At 36.3% G+C, this 13520-nt stretch overlaps 1 pseudogene; it reads right to left on the reverse strand.

The window, feature by feature from the left end:
* Positions 1-9369: 9369 nt before the first annotated feature.
* Positions 9370-12964, reverse strand: LOC141724183 (flavin-containing monooxygenase FMO GS-OX-like 3; annotated as a pseudogene).
* Between the last annotated feature and the right edge of the window lie 556 nt (positions 12965-13520).

Here is a 13520-nt window from a genome sequence, read left to right on the forward strand (position 1 = left end):
ACTCTTAGGAGACAACACTTCTCTTATAGAGATCGTCTACAAGTTTAACGGGTTGGTACACCTAAAAGTACCTGTAATTCCTACGACAGTGAGTTATGTTTTTCTTTAATCTCGAGGACGAGCTTGGTTTTGATATGAGGAAATTTGATAACACAATTTCTTTTTATTATATTAGTGTAATATTTTAATTAGTTAGTACGTTATTTTCCCTTTTTACGCTTGATTTTGCAGTATTTTTGATTGTGATGATATTAAAAAAAAGATTTTTCGGGATTTGCTGTTAAATGAAAAGAATTGGGTCACAAGTCAAAATATTGGATATGTCATCACGAGTCAGAAGGATCGTGGTGAATCAAGCGAAAATCTTTTAAAGAGGGAAATATAAGAAAGAACATCTTCACGAAGATCGGTGTAAATCAATTACGAGATCTTTGTAATTAATGATAATGTGTAACTTTTTAGTATAAATAGACCCCTAATCTCATTGTATAAACGCATCTTACATCTCACACACCTCTCACCTCTTACACCTCTTGCCACATCTCTCGCATCATCTCTTTCTTTTAGGGTTTCTATTTCCCTGGTAAATATTAGTTTATTATTAAATAAAAACTTGAAGTTCGCCTCGATTCTTGGTATGAGTTCTTTATTTTAATATATCATGATGGTCTCGATGGTGTTCAACTAAGTCATTTCTAATGGGCGGATGTAATTGGCTAAAGAAACTTGATATCATGATGTATGCGCTTTAATTGTTACATGTTTGTTTTATTAATTATCTCCAATATCATGCATATGTGAGTATTTACATGCGAGTCACACAAGTAGAGTTGGGAGTTCGTATAGTTATGATCCATATGATTTTGAGAGTTGATTTAATTGGTAAAATGAATGTGAAATATTTTTATAGTTTTTAATGAAACTTGATTTGGAGTCATTAGATATTTTTACTCTAACTACTTGTGAGTTTACTTGCTATTAAAAATACATGTTTATCTCATGATATCCATGTTTAGCCAATAAAATCCGTTCCTTAGATCTTTTAAAAATGATATTTTTAAGTGTTAGTTAATCATTCTTTTTAATTTTATAAATTAAAACTTGATTCGCATTCTCTGTGGTTCGACCCGTACTTGTCACGTACTCAACTACGCCCGTGCACTTACGATTTTATTAGTTTCGGATTTTTCCCCAATAATAACACATTTCTAGTTAACAACTTTAACTCAATTTTTTAAAAAACTACACTAAGAAAATGATTAGATTCAGATATGAAAGTTCTTGTCTTCGTACCAAGTAACAACTTTCAAATTTAGTTTTCGGAAATTATATCGTGAACACGTAAGAATAAGTCTTAAATTTTTAATTTTGTAAAAGAAAGTTTGTAACTAAGTGCTGTTATTATCTCGATTTAAGCCTTTTGGTCGAACCATATTCTTCTACCTAATGTTATTCATGAAGAGGTTTAGTCTATGCTTACAAAATTCTTGTGGTATGCAATCGTGCTCTAATTATCTCTCATTTCCTAAATGTCATTTCTAAAGCCTCTACTATGTGGACTACATGGGTTAATTCTAAGTTGCTTAAAAGAAATCACTTCTGGACTCTTAAAGTTCTTGGTGATTGGTCTTGGATAATGAAAGCGCTATCATCAGTACACTTTGTACTTTGATTGCCCTTCAAATTCTTTGCTGATTGCGCTTAGTACTAGGCAGTGTGGCATAAGCTGAAAGTAGAGAGGTATGCACATCATCAATGGATTCTTTGTCATGGAAGAATTAACACTTTGACTCGTAGGTATTCAGGGATCTCAACAATGTTATTTGTGTGTTGAAGGAAGGCAAACTGACTCCCAACTTTTCCTGTTGTAAATCTCACTAACAAATATAGCAACATAGAAGCAAGTGTATAAAGAATTTAGCAAGTTTAGGCCAAGACCACAGTTAACAAAAAAAACATGCAGGTAAACAAAATCAGTATCTGAAATAACGAAGAGAGAAAGAAAGATGTACCCGAAACCATAGCTTTTAACAGTGACTGAAATAAAGGTTCACAGATACAAAATGCCAAGAAAAATAATCACAGCTGAGTCACCAGGCCTTGCTCGAAGTCCTGGCTGCTCTTGAAGAGAATATTGCCCCTTCCTGCTGCGTTTGGGATGCGCACAATATCTCCACCAGGATAAAACAGCTCGGAGTTTATGTTAACAGCAGCAACAAAAGCTCCACTTCGACCAGCACCTCAGTCGCCGGAAAATATCAGCACTTCAGGACTTTTGGGAGAGAAATGCAGAGAGGTTGAAGAGAAGAGAAGAGAATGTAGTGTGTATAATACATTCACTTTAACCTCTATTTATAGGAGAGGAAAAAATGAAACTGTCCACACACTTAATGTCTGAATTAAACTACTTCATTAATGAAAAAATCAAAACTGATCAGATTTTGAATTCATTAATGAAAAAATCAAAACCGATCAGATTTTGAATTTAAATTATTTGTAACAGCTTTTCACATTAACACCCACATTATTATCAGAACTTAAGTTAAGTTCTGATTTGATTCATCAGTACTTAAGTTTTGATTCTGATATCAGAACTTGTTAAGTTCTGATTTTATTCATCAGTTCTTAAGTTCTGATTCTGATATCAAAACTTGTTACAGATCAGATTATTTGCAGGTTCAATGTATTTAGACTAAGCCCACTAACAAAGTGACTTAGCCTATTTCAGTACCCAGCCCAATAATCCAGTCACCGATAAATAAATTCGAATTAAAATAATTCTCAAATAAATAAAATCCTCGCCCAGGTCGCCTCGCGTACGCGAGACGCCGAGACATTCGCCCAAATCGCCCTTCGACCCGACCCGGTCCGGTCCGGTCCGGTGCGGTGCGGTGCGTGGCGTGGCGGGGCGGCGGTGCGCGTGAAGCACATAACAACACAATGGACCATCACACACCTTAGTAGTTGTATACTACTCATGTGGGTAATACCATATAAAGCACACACCCTCCTTTATTTATTTCAATGTGGGACAAACATTCTCAAATTTTTCCAAGCTTTTCCAAGCTACTTTCAACTCTCATTTCATATGGATTTTATTAAGAAAATTCTTAAAACCATACATGAAAATTTAAGTTCAAATATCATTGAACAATTTCCAATCATTAGATTTTAGGATTAACATCAAGAACATAATTAAATTAAGCTCTAAAATCCTAATTTTCTAACAATCCCCCACAAATCCAAACAGAAATACGATCAATTTCCCATCATGACTTGTTTTTTAGAGTCGGTACCCTTCCGGGTTTGAACCCTCCTAATTCCTCTACTTCAATGGCTATCGGACTCAGATGGAATGTTTCACCTTGAATCTTAATCTGTTTAGTATAACCATATTCCATAGACGACAAGTCAAAGGTTATGGTGCCAATCTACGGCTTTGAGATATTAATGGTCATGTCTCGATCCTGTTCATCTAATGCTTCAAGGATTAACCCTATCCTCTAATTGCGACCACACAATTACATTCGCTTAGCTGGGCATCTCCAGAGATATACTGCCTCTATCTCGTCAAATGACTTGATCCCATTCAGAGTTTTACCACTCTTGCTTTTCTGGCAGTGTCAGTACCTTCTAGGTTTACAGGGGATAGACTCAGATACTATAGTATCATCTATGTAGCAAAGGTACTACCAACTCATCCTTACAGCTTGTTATTACCCATTGAATACACTTCGAGGGATCTCCTCTCATGTGTATTGGGTTCCCACTGTTGATGAATTATGATGGGTTGACAATCCCATCCCCAACCTTGACTTAAGGACCACTGCAGGTTCCAGTCCTTTAGTAAGAGGATCAGCTATATTATTCTGAGTTCCTATGAACTCTATAGCTATGATCCTATCAGTCACTAAACCCCTTATAGACTTGAGTCTAACTTGGATGTGTCTCTTAGTTTTAGCATTATGCTTTTTACTGCTAATTTTGTCGATAGTTGTTCGACTATCACAGTGAATAGCAATAGCAGGAAGCGGTCTGCTTACTACAGGTATTGCAGACATAAGTCCGTGTAACCATTCAGCCTCCGTCCCTGTGGCATCAAGTGCACACAACTCAGCCTCAAAAGTAGACCGAGTAACTATAGTCTGTCTGCTTGACTTCCAGGATATTGCTCCACCAGCCAAGGTGAACACGTATCCAGTGACTCCATTGGAACCAGACTTCTTAGCTATCCAACTTGCATCACTGTACCCTTCAAGCACACCAGGAAATCTCCTATAGTGTAAACTAAGGTACATTGTGCCTTTTAGATATCTAAGTACTCTATCAAGAGCGTCCCAATGAGTTCTGTTTGGACAGCTTGTATATCTAGCCAATTTAGACACATAATATGAAATATCTGGTCTAGTACAGTTAGCAAGATACTGCAAGCTCCCAATAATCTGAGAATACCTTAACTGAGACACAGACACTCCTGAAGTATTCTTGACAAGAGAAACTTTCGAATCATAAGGTGTACTAGCGATTCTACACTGTGAATAACTATATTTCTCAAGTATAGATTTCTCTATATAATGAGATTGAGTCAAGGTTATTCCTTCAGTGGACTGAACCAGTTTGATTCCAAGAATCACACTTGCCTCACCCATATCCTTCATTTTAAAATGTCTTTTCAAGAATTCTTTAGTCTCGTTAATAATCTCAATATTAGTTCCAAACAATAAAATGTCATCCACATATAGGCACAAAATAACATACTCATTACCTTTAACTTTAGTGTAGACACACTTATCACTTTCATTAATCTTATAACTGAAAGGCAATATAGTTTCATCAAACTTTTTATGCCAATCTCTGGGAGCTTGTTTCAAGCCATAGATGGACTTGATCAACTTACATACTTTCCTTTCATTGCCTGATGCAACAAATCCATCAGGCTGATCCATATAAATCTCTTCTTTAAGTTCACCATGAAGAAAAGCCGTCTTTACATCCATCTGATGGATGATAAGACCATGGACTGAAGCCAATGCTATAAGCATTCGGATTGTTACCATTCTTGCAACCGGAGAGTATGTATCAAAATAATCAATTCCTTCCTTTTGCTTAAAACCCTTAGCTACCAATCTAGCTTTGTACTTATCTATTGAGCCATCAGGGTTCAACTTCCTTTTAAAGACCCATTTGCACCCAATAGTAGAACACCCAGGAGGGAGATCAACCAACTCCCATGTTCCATTAGAAATAATAGAGTCAATTTCACTCTTGACAGCGCCCTTCCAGTGCCTTGACTCAGAAGAATCCATAGCTTGCCGGAAAGTTAAAGGTTCGTCCTCGATATTGTAAGTGATGAAATCACCTCCAAAATCCTTGACTACCTTTGCACGCTTACTTCTCCTTGGTTCCTCTAGTTCCTTAGGAATAGAGCTACTACTAGGTTCCGCCCCCACATTTGTCATCTTTTCCACATGATCAGGAATAGAACTTGATGTGTGAGTAGGATCTTCCTCAGAAGTCGTTTCAGGTATTCCAGTCTTCATAGGGTAGACATCCTCAAAGAATGTCGCATCTCAAAATTCAACTATCCTGTTTGCCACTATACCATCTATGTCAGATTTTAACACTAAAAATCTCATAGCTGTAGTGGTTTCAATATAGCCCAGAAAGATACAGTCAACAGTCTTTGGACCTAGTTTCTTTCTCTTGTGTTCAGGAACAAGCACCTTAGCAAGGCACCCCCACACACGAAGATACTTAAGACTAGTCATCCTGCCTTTCCATAACTCCAAGGGTGTTTTATCCATGTGTTTCAGAGGGACTCTATTCAAAATATGGCAAGCCGTATTTAGAGCCTCCCCCCACATGTATTTAGGCAACCCAGAGTTAATAAGCATACTATTAATCATATCTTTAAATGTTCTGTTCTTTCGCTCAGCAACCCCATTAGACTCAGGTGTGTATGGTGGAGTAACTTCATGAACTATACCATTGTTTGCACAAAATTCATTAAAAGCATTACTCGTATACTCACCACCTCTATCAGATCTCAATCTTTTAAGTAACTTACTAGTTTGTTTTTCTACTTCAGTTTTATATATAATGAATTTACTAAGTGCTTCATCCTTATGTCTAAATAAATAAACATAACAGTATCTACTACTATCATCTATAAAAGTAATGAAGTATCTAAACTGGTCCTTGGTCAACACACCACCAAATTCACAAATATCAGTGTGTACTAAATCTAACAAGTCTGAATCCCTAACAACGTTATGAAAAGGTTTCCTTATCTGTTTAGCAGACACACATACTTGACATTTAGAATTTTTTTTTATGGTATATTTTGGAATCAACTCTAAGTTCATCATGTTCTTAAGAGCTCCAAAGTTTAAATGACCTAGTCTAGCATGCCATATATTTGAGGATTCAATACAGTTAACAGTAGGAATAACATTATTATTCAAATTTCCCAAAACGGGATCCGCATTAATAACAAATAAACCATTTGACAAGTAACCCTTGCCAAAGAATGTACCAGTGTGAATAAGAACTACTTTATTACACTTGAACGAAATTTCAAAACCACTAGAAACTAAACAGCTTCCACTTATTATATTTATACGCATGTTGGGAACATGATGCACTCTCGTCAGAGATAGAATACGTCCTGAAGGGAACTTCAGATCCACGTTTCCAACTCCATGTACTTGAGCAACACTAGCATTCCCCATCTTCACAGTCAGGCTGTGACTCTGTTGATAAGATACAAATAAACTAATATCAGCACAAATATGTACATTAGCTCCAGTATCTATCAACCATTCATTTGACAGATAGGTAGAAAATATCACAGGGTTGTAGGATACATACCGGTCAACGTCGGTTTCGGAAGCCGTAGCCTCACCAACAACCATGTTCACTACAGGCCCACTTGCGGTTCCAAGCACAACATTTGCTTGCGCTACCTCGGTTTTCTTCGCTTTCTTCGTAGGGCAGTCCTTACTCCAGTGCCCAACCTGCCCACAAGACCAGCATGGTTTGTTTGCCTTGGGTTTCTTGACCTTGTCCTTGTCACTCTTAGGTTTATTACTATTAGCTTTCTTAGCAAAAGCCTTCCTCTTTTGTCCTACGGTTGCTATGTTTACCTTCGAGGTACCGTGTTCAGTTGGCATCACATGTCCCTGTTTGGACTTGTGTTGTTCTTGCACCGAGATGTCCAGCATAAGGTTGGTCCAGGTGATCTCTCCTTTCTGTCTTTTCAGGGAGAGAGAGAACTCTTCCCAAGACTTCGGGAGTTTTTCAATCACACTCATCACCTTGAACTTCTCCGGGAGATTCATTCTAGACTCCTTCAAAGCATGCACTATCATCTCGAATTCATGCACCTGCTCAGTCATGGACTTATTGTCCACCAGCTTGAACTCGAGGAACCTTGCCACAGAATACTTTTCTAGACCTTGTGAGTCAGTATTATGTGTCTGGTCCAGCTTCTCCCATAAGAGTTTTGCAGAGTAGGCATCAGAAGAATAGACATCAAACAAAGTGTTTGTTAGTGCCGCCAAAATGGCCGCCCTAGCCACTCCATCCTTCTCATCCCACTTCGCAAAAGCCTTAACTGTGTCAGCCTTCTCTTGATCCACTACTGGTTTCTCATATTCCACAACCGGCCACAGACCCTTTATAGTCAACCACAACTTCATCCTTTTCTGCCAGCGAGAAAAGCCAATGCCACCGTTGAATTTCTCCGGTAAACCGGTTAGTTCAACAGCTTGTAGGAAACTATAGGTGGTCCAATCAATGGCCCCAGCAGTTGCACCCGAACTGCTACCACCACCAACGATAACCTCACTTTCGTTAACCATTATGCTAAATTCTATATAACCAATATTCTCTTCAAGAATGTTGTAAATCTCACTAACAAATATAGCAACATAGAAGCAAGTGTATAAAGAATTTAGCAAGTTTAGGCCAAGACCACAGTTAACAAAACAAAACATGCAAGTAAACAAAATCAGTATCTGAAATAACGAAGAGAGAAAGAAAGATGTACCCGAAACCATAGCTTTTAACAGTGACTAAAATAAAGGTTCACAGATACAAAATGCCAAGAAAAATGATCACAGCTGAGTCACCAGGCCTTGCTCGAAGTCCTGGCTGCTCTTGAAGAGAATATTGCCCCTACCTGCTGCGTCTGGGATGCGCACAATATCTCCACCAGGATAAAACAGCTCGGAGTTTATGTTAACAGCAGCAACAAAAGCTCCACTTCGACCAGCACCTCAGTCGCCGGAAAATATCAGCACTTCAGGACTTTTGGGAGAGAAATGCAGAGAGGTTGAAGAGAAGAGAAGAGAATGTAGTGTGTATAATACATTCACTTTAACCTCTATTTATAGGAGAGGAAAAAATGAAACTGTCCACACACTTAATGTCTGAATTAAACTGCTTCATTAATGAAAAAATCAAAACTGACCAGATTTTGAATTCATTAATGAAAAAATCAAAACTGATCAGATTTTGAATTTAAATTATTTGTAACAGTTTTTCACATTAACACCCACATTATTATCAGAACTTAAGTTAAGTTGTAATTTGATTCATCAGTACTTAAGTTTTGATTCTGATATCAGAACTTGTTAAGTTCTGATTTTATTCGCATCGCGTACGACGCCGAGACATTCGTCCTTCGACCCGACCCGGTGCGTGGCGGGGCGGCGGCGCGCGTGAAGCACATAACAACACAATGGACCATCACACACCTTAGTAGTTGTATACTACTCATGTGGGTAATACTATATAAAGCACACACCCTCCTTTATTTATTTCAATGTGGGACAAACATTCTCAAATTTTTCCAAGCTTTTCCAAGCTACTTTCAACTCTCATTTCATATGGATTTCATTAAGAAAATTCTTAAAACCATACATGAAAATTTAAGTTCAAATATCATTGAACAATTTCCAATCATTAGATTTTAGGATTAATATCAAGAATATAATTAAATTAAGCTCTAAAATCCTAATTTTCTAACATTTCCTTCATTGCACGTATAGCAGCTTCATTCTCTCTCGTTTAAAGGTCAAAGTTGGGTCTCTCAGTTGCAGACAATTCATGGCTTCAAATGGGGCAAAACAAACTGTTATCTTACGTATAGTTCAGGTGTTCAGTTATTTCATTTGGAGAGAAAGAAATGCTAGAACGCATAACAGGCGCATTTTAAAGCCAAACTTAATAAGCCTATTTGGTATGCCGTTTCTTAATTCTGACTCGGGATGTTATGCCGTTTTTTACTTTCTATTCCCAATCTGTTTGTCCTCAGATTATGTATTTAGAGATTCTACTTCCATAACGTGAACTTTAAACAGCTTCATACCAACGGCATGCATTTGATTACGCATGAAAATTATTTCATGCTGTTTCATACTATAGGAAACTGACATATAAAGATTATGAAGATGTGGTTTTTATTGGAGGTTTTCCAACCATAAATCTGATACATAAAAGCTAAATTGTTGTATCGATCCAGCTATCAACATCCCATTCTCTAAATTTATCCGCTTCCGAGCTGAATAAGATCGTAAAAAGTTGTGCATATATCTTCTTAATCAGTTCATCTATGGGTGGTACTCCCACTTGATTAGCCAACCAGTCTGGGTACTCAAACTGCCAAAGTCAGAAAACAGGGTCAATACATGTATGAGCCTGCAATGTCTGTCTCCGTGAGCAAATGAGGCACTAGCAAATTAGTAATATGTAACACAGCTGGAAACTGAACTAGGCTGAAGGAGAAAAACCTTGGTCCGAAGTACAGAATGGGTGGCACGTAATCGGATCCCTTGTTGCGCCAATGATCTGTAATAGTCTTCTGTATCAGACATCATTGTCTCTATTGATGGTAGAAGAAGCTGGCCTGATAAAACAAGCGATATCCACTTGGCTTGTAATTCCATCATAGGAAATCCTGTTATCTGTGTTATAAATCACCAAACAAAATCTCTTTTACTTCTTTAAAACCTAAATTCCATATCCCACTAATGCTAAATTTAGCTTATTCACTGATATTATATGAACACCTGTCACAACAAAATTCTAATTCATATAAAAGTTAACTGCATCAACATTTTGCTAAGATCACTAAACTTATGATTTTCACATTAATTTTATTTTCTGGCTTCAAAAGATCGTCAACATTCAAAAGTGTTACTAGTTTGAAAGTAATTTACACAACTATAGAAGATTAAATCCCCTTAACAATGGCAGCTAGGAACTCCATTAATACAAGTTTTAATACTTTCTTTTAATGCAGTTTACGTATATAGTTCTTATTGAAGTTTAAGAGGAGAGAGTCAAGATTTAGACCAAAGAGTTTATCATCGGAGTGGACAATCTTACAGGATAAGGAATTCATATTAGCTAGTATCTCTAACTTCGAAAAATGAAGTCTTCAGTTTTTAGTAGTTTATATTGTTATATTTTGAGGGGAATTAGCCTTTGCCACTACGTCATCCCTGAATCCCCTAATACTTTAATTAATGAAAGTAACGATAAGACCTTACGCCATAAGGAATTCCAATGAAGGATAGCGTAGGAGCAAGCTCAGGAGGGAACACATGTTTGTACAACGGTCCAACTCTGTTATCCTCCACTGTTACAATTTTATTTGTTTTAAGAAATGGAAAATTGTACATGTACCTGTAAAAGAAGAAGGCTGTAATTTTTCTTATGCTGATCTGGTAAAAATGCACATCAGCATGATCTTAATGTTGCATTGCAGATATTTCAAACTGATAACAGATAACTTATCACATCGAAAGAGAGACGAAAAAACATCTGGTTTTTGAATAATACCCTGTGCAATGAAATATTATATCTGCCTGAACAGAAGATCCATCCTTGAAAGCCACTCTACCAGTTTCATCCACATAATCAATCTGTCAACATAAACATCAGTTGTCTAAGAACCAATTCAAAACACATTTATTTTACTCTTTTTTTCCTATAAATAAGCAATGTGACTTGCTCTTTATTTAATAATCAATCTGTCAGAAATCAACAGCAATTTTTCTAAGAACCAAACTTATATTTTAGGTTAGTAGGACCCTCATTGAAGAGAGAGCCTGGACTTAAAAATCTATCAGGGCACTCGGGTGGGATACCATAAGCACTAAAAATTGCTTCTGCCGCAGCGACTATGAGCATACTTACCTCAGAGTGTGTCTTCAGTTTTGCAAAAGTAACCAATTTAGAGAATACAGAAGTTGATCTTGCTGAAACATGAACTTCATTGGCTACTTCTGCAATTTCTCTTGAAATATCTATCGCACTAGGTCCCGCTCCAATTATGACTACAATCTGCAAATAATCCATTAAGAAATTCTTTAAACGACTAACAACTGGCAAGGAATGTTCATATATTATGGGTTTAAGCAAACCAATGACTTTCATGAACTTTCCCAAGTGAGAATGTACCTGATCATGAAATGGCTCTATATCACGGTAGTTGTGGCTATGGATTTGCATTCCTGGCCATTTCTCAATGCCTACTTTGATTAAAAATGGATACACTTGTTAAGTTTAGTAAAATGAATTTCAACACAGATACCTTTGTAAGTATACGAGTGGAACTTTTAAATCTCCTTAGTCGGAAAGTTAGAGAACACATTTCCGTTCCATAAACACATAGTCTTGGCTGATAAAAATAAGTGATTCTTAAAAACAAGTTCAATGCTAAATGTAAAATGGCTATAGCCATTGCTGTAAAATATATTGCATCAAATTTTTTTTTTGGTGCTAAACTGTCTCTTAAACTCAAATGCTAGTTCTATTTCAAAATCAAGAAGTTCCATATTTAACTAGATTTTATAAAAAAATTATATTTTCATCAAAAGTGGACCATCTTATACTCTATTTTCAGTTAATAGATAATGTGCCGAGAATGGTTATAACCATCTCTACTAAATTTTGGTCAACCGATTAGAGAACGACCCTCCACCCTCCTTATCTCCATTACTTGATCATAGAATTGATCTTACTTTCTGGAAATGATTCGTGCATTTTCTTGTTTGTGGAAATCACATGTTTCGCTTATGTGGAAGTAAAATATATATTGTAAAATATACTATCTTGTTGGCAAACTCTATTAACAATCTCTACCCTCCTTTTCTTCATTACTTGTTCATATAAATTTTGCATAGTTTCTTTTTCTTCTCTCTGTTATTTTTTTAACTTCAAGTCTGCATTTCTTATTTTAGCCTGCAAGTTGCATTCAAACAGTACTAGCAGTAGAATTAATTCTAGTCCATTCTTATTGTAAAATTTAATTGCCTCTTGGTAGATAATATTTATAGGTATCACCCGGGCCATATGTAAAAAAGATTTTGCTTAAAACTAGAAATATTCATGAGAAAACAAACAAATAAATAGTAGCTTACCTGGGAAATTGGCCACCCTGGGCTCAGTATGATGACCATTACAAACCACCACTGCATCGAAAACATCCTCCCGAGTCAACTCGCTCGTTCTTGTCTCAAGAATCCATTCATTACCCCGTAAGTCGACCCCAACAACTTCGGTACTAAACCGAGTCAACTCAATGATTCCAAACTGCTCCGCAAAATCGTTTAAAAACTTGAGCACTTCCTCATGTGACGGAAAAGTTCTAGAATCTTGGTATATTTTAGTAAACGAAAAATCCGAAAAACCCATAACATGTCTTGGAAAATTTGTCCGAAGAGAAGAGTAAAGACTGCTGTGAATGATGTCTCTATCAGGGTCAAGGCTTAAGGGATCTGATTCAACTCGTGGATCATAAACCCATGTTCCCCCCAGTTGGTTTTGTTTTTCGAAGATTGTTACTCGGTGGCCAACTCGATGAAGCTCACGGCCAGCGACTAGACCGGCGAACACCGGCTCCGATCACTGCCACGGTCAACAAAGAAGGAGAAGCCATGTTAAGCAAATTGTTTTTTACAACAAGCTTTTTATATTTTTATATTTTAGTGTGTTCAGAAGTTTGCTTTTTGGGAAAATATAGTTTCTTTTACTAAAAATTAGAGTTTATGAATACTCTAATATTAATTTGGTAATTAGTTTTTTCGAAATAATGATTGGGGAGATGGAATTCGAATCTAACCAGCTCAAACTCTACTCGATAAAATGGGCACGGCTTGACTCAACTCAAAATCATTTTCAAGCTCGAGTTTCAAGATATTTTTGGGCTCCATAAAAAATTCGAGTTAAGCCGAATTTTTTTAAGCTCAACTCCACAAACTCGAACTCGGTTATTTTTTTTCATATATATATATATATATATATATATTTTGTGTTTGTATGTAAATTTGCTACTTTATATGTCGTTTAATTATCTAGTAAAATTAATTTTATAAACTAATTTGCAAATTATTCATGTATTTACGAGCATTATTATTTTTATTATATTTAGTATATAAAATTAAAAAAAATTATAAAAATATATTTAGTTGTCCTAACTTGTATTATTAACTTCCTAACTAAATTTTAAT

The sequence above is a fragment of the Apium graveolens genome, chromosome 5 (genome assembly GCF_009905375.1).
Source record: "Apium graveolens cultivar Ventura chromosome 5, ASM990537v1, whole genome shotgun sequence".
NCBI lineage: Eukaryota > Viridiplantae > Streptophyta > Magnoliopsida > Apiales > Apiaceae > Apium > Apium graveolens.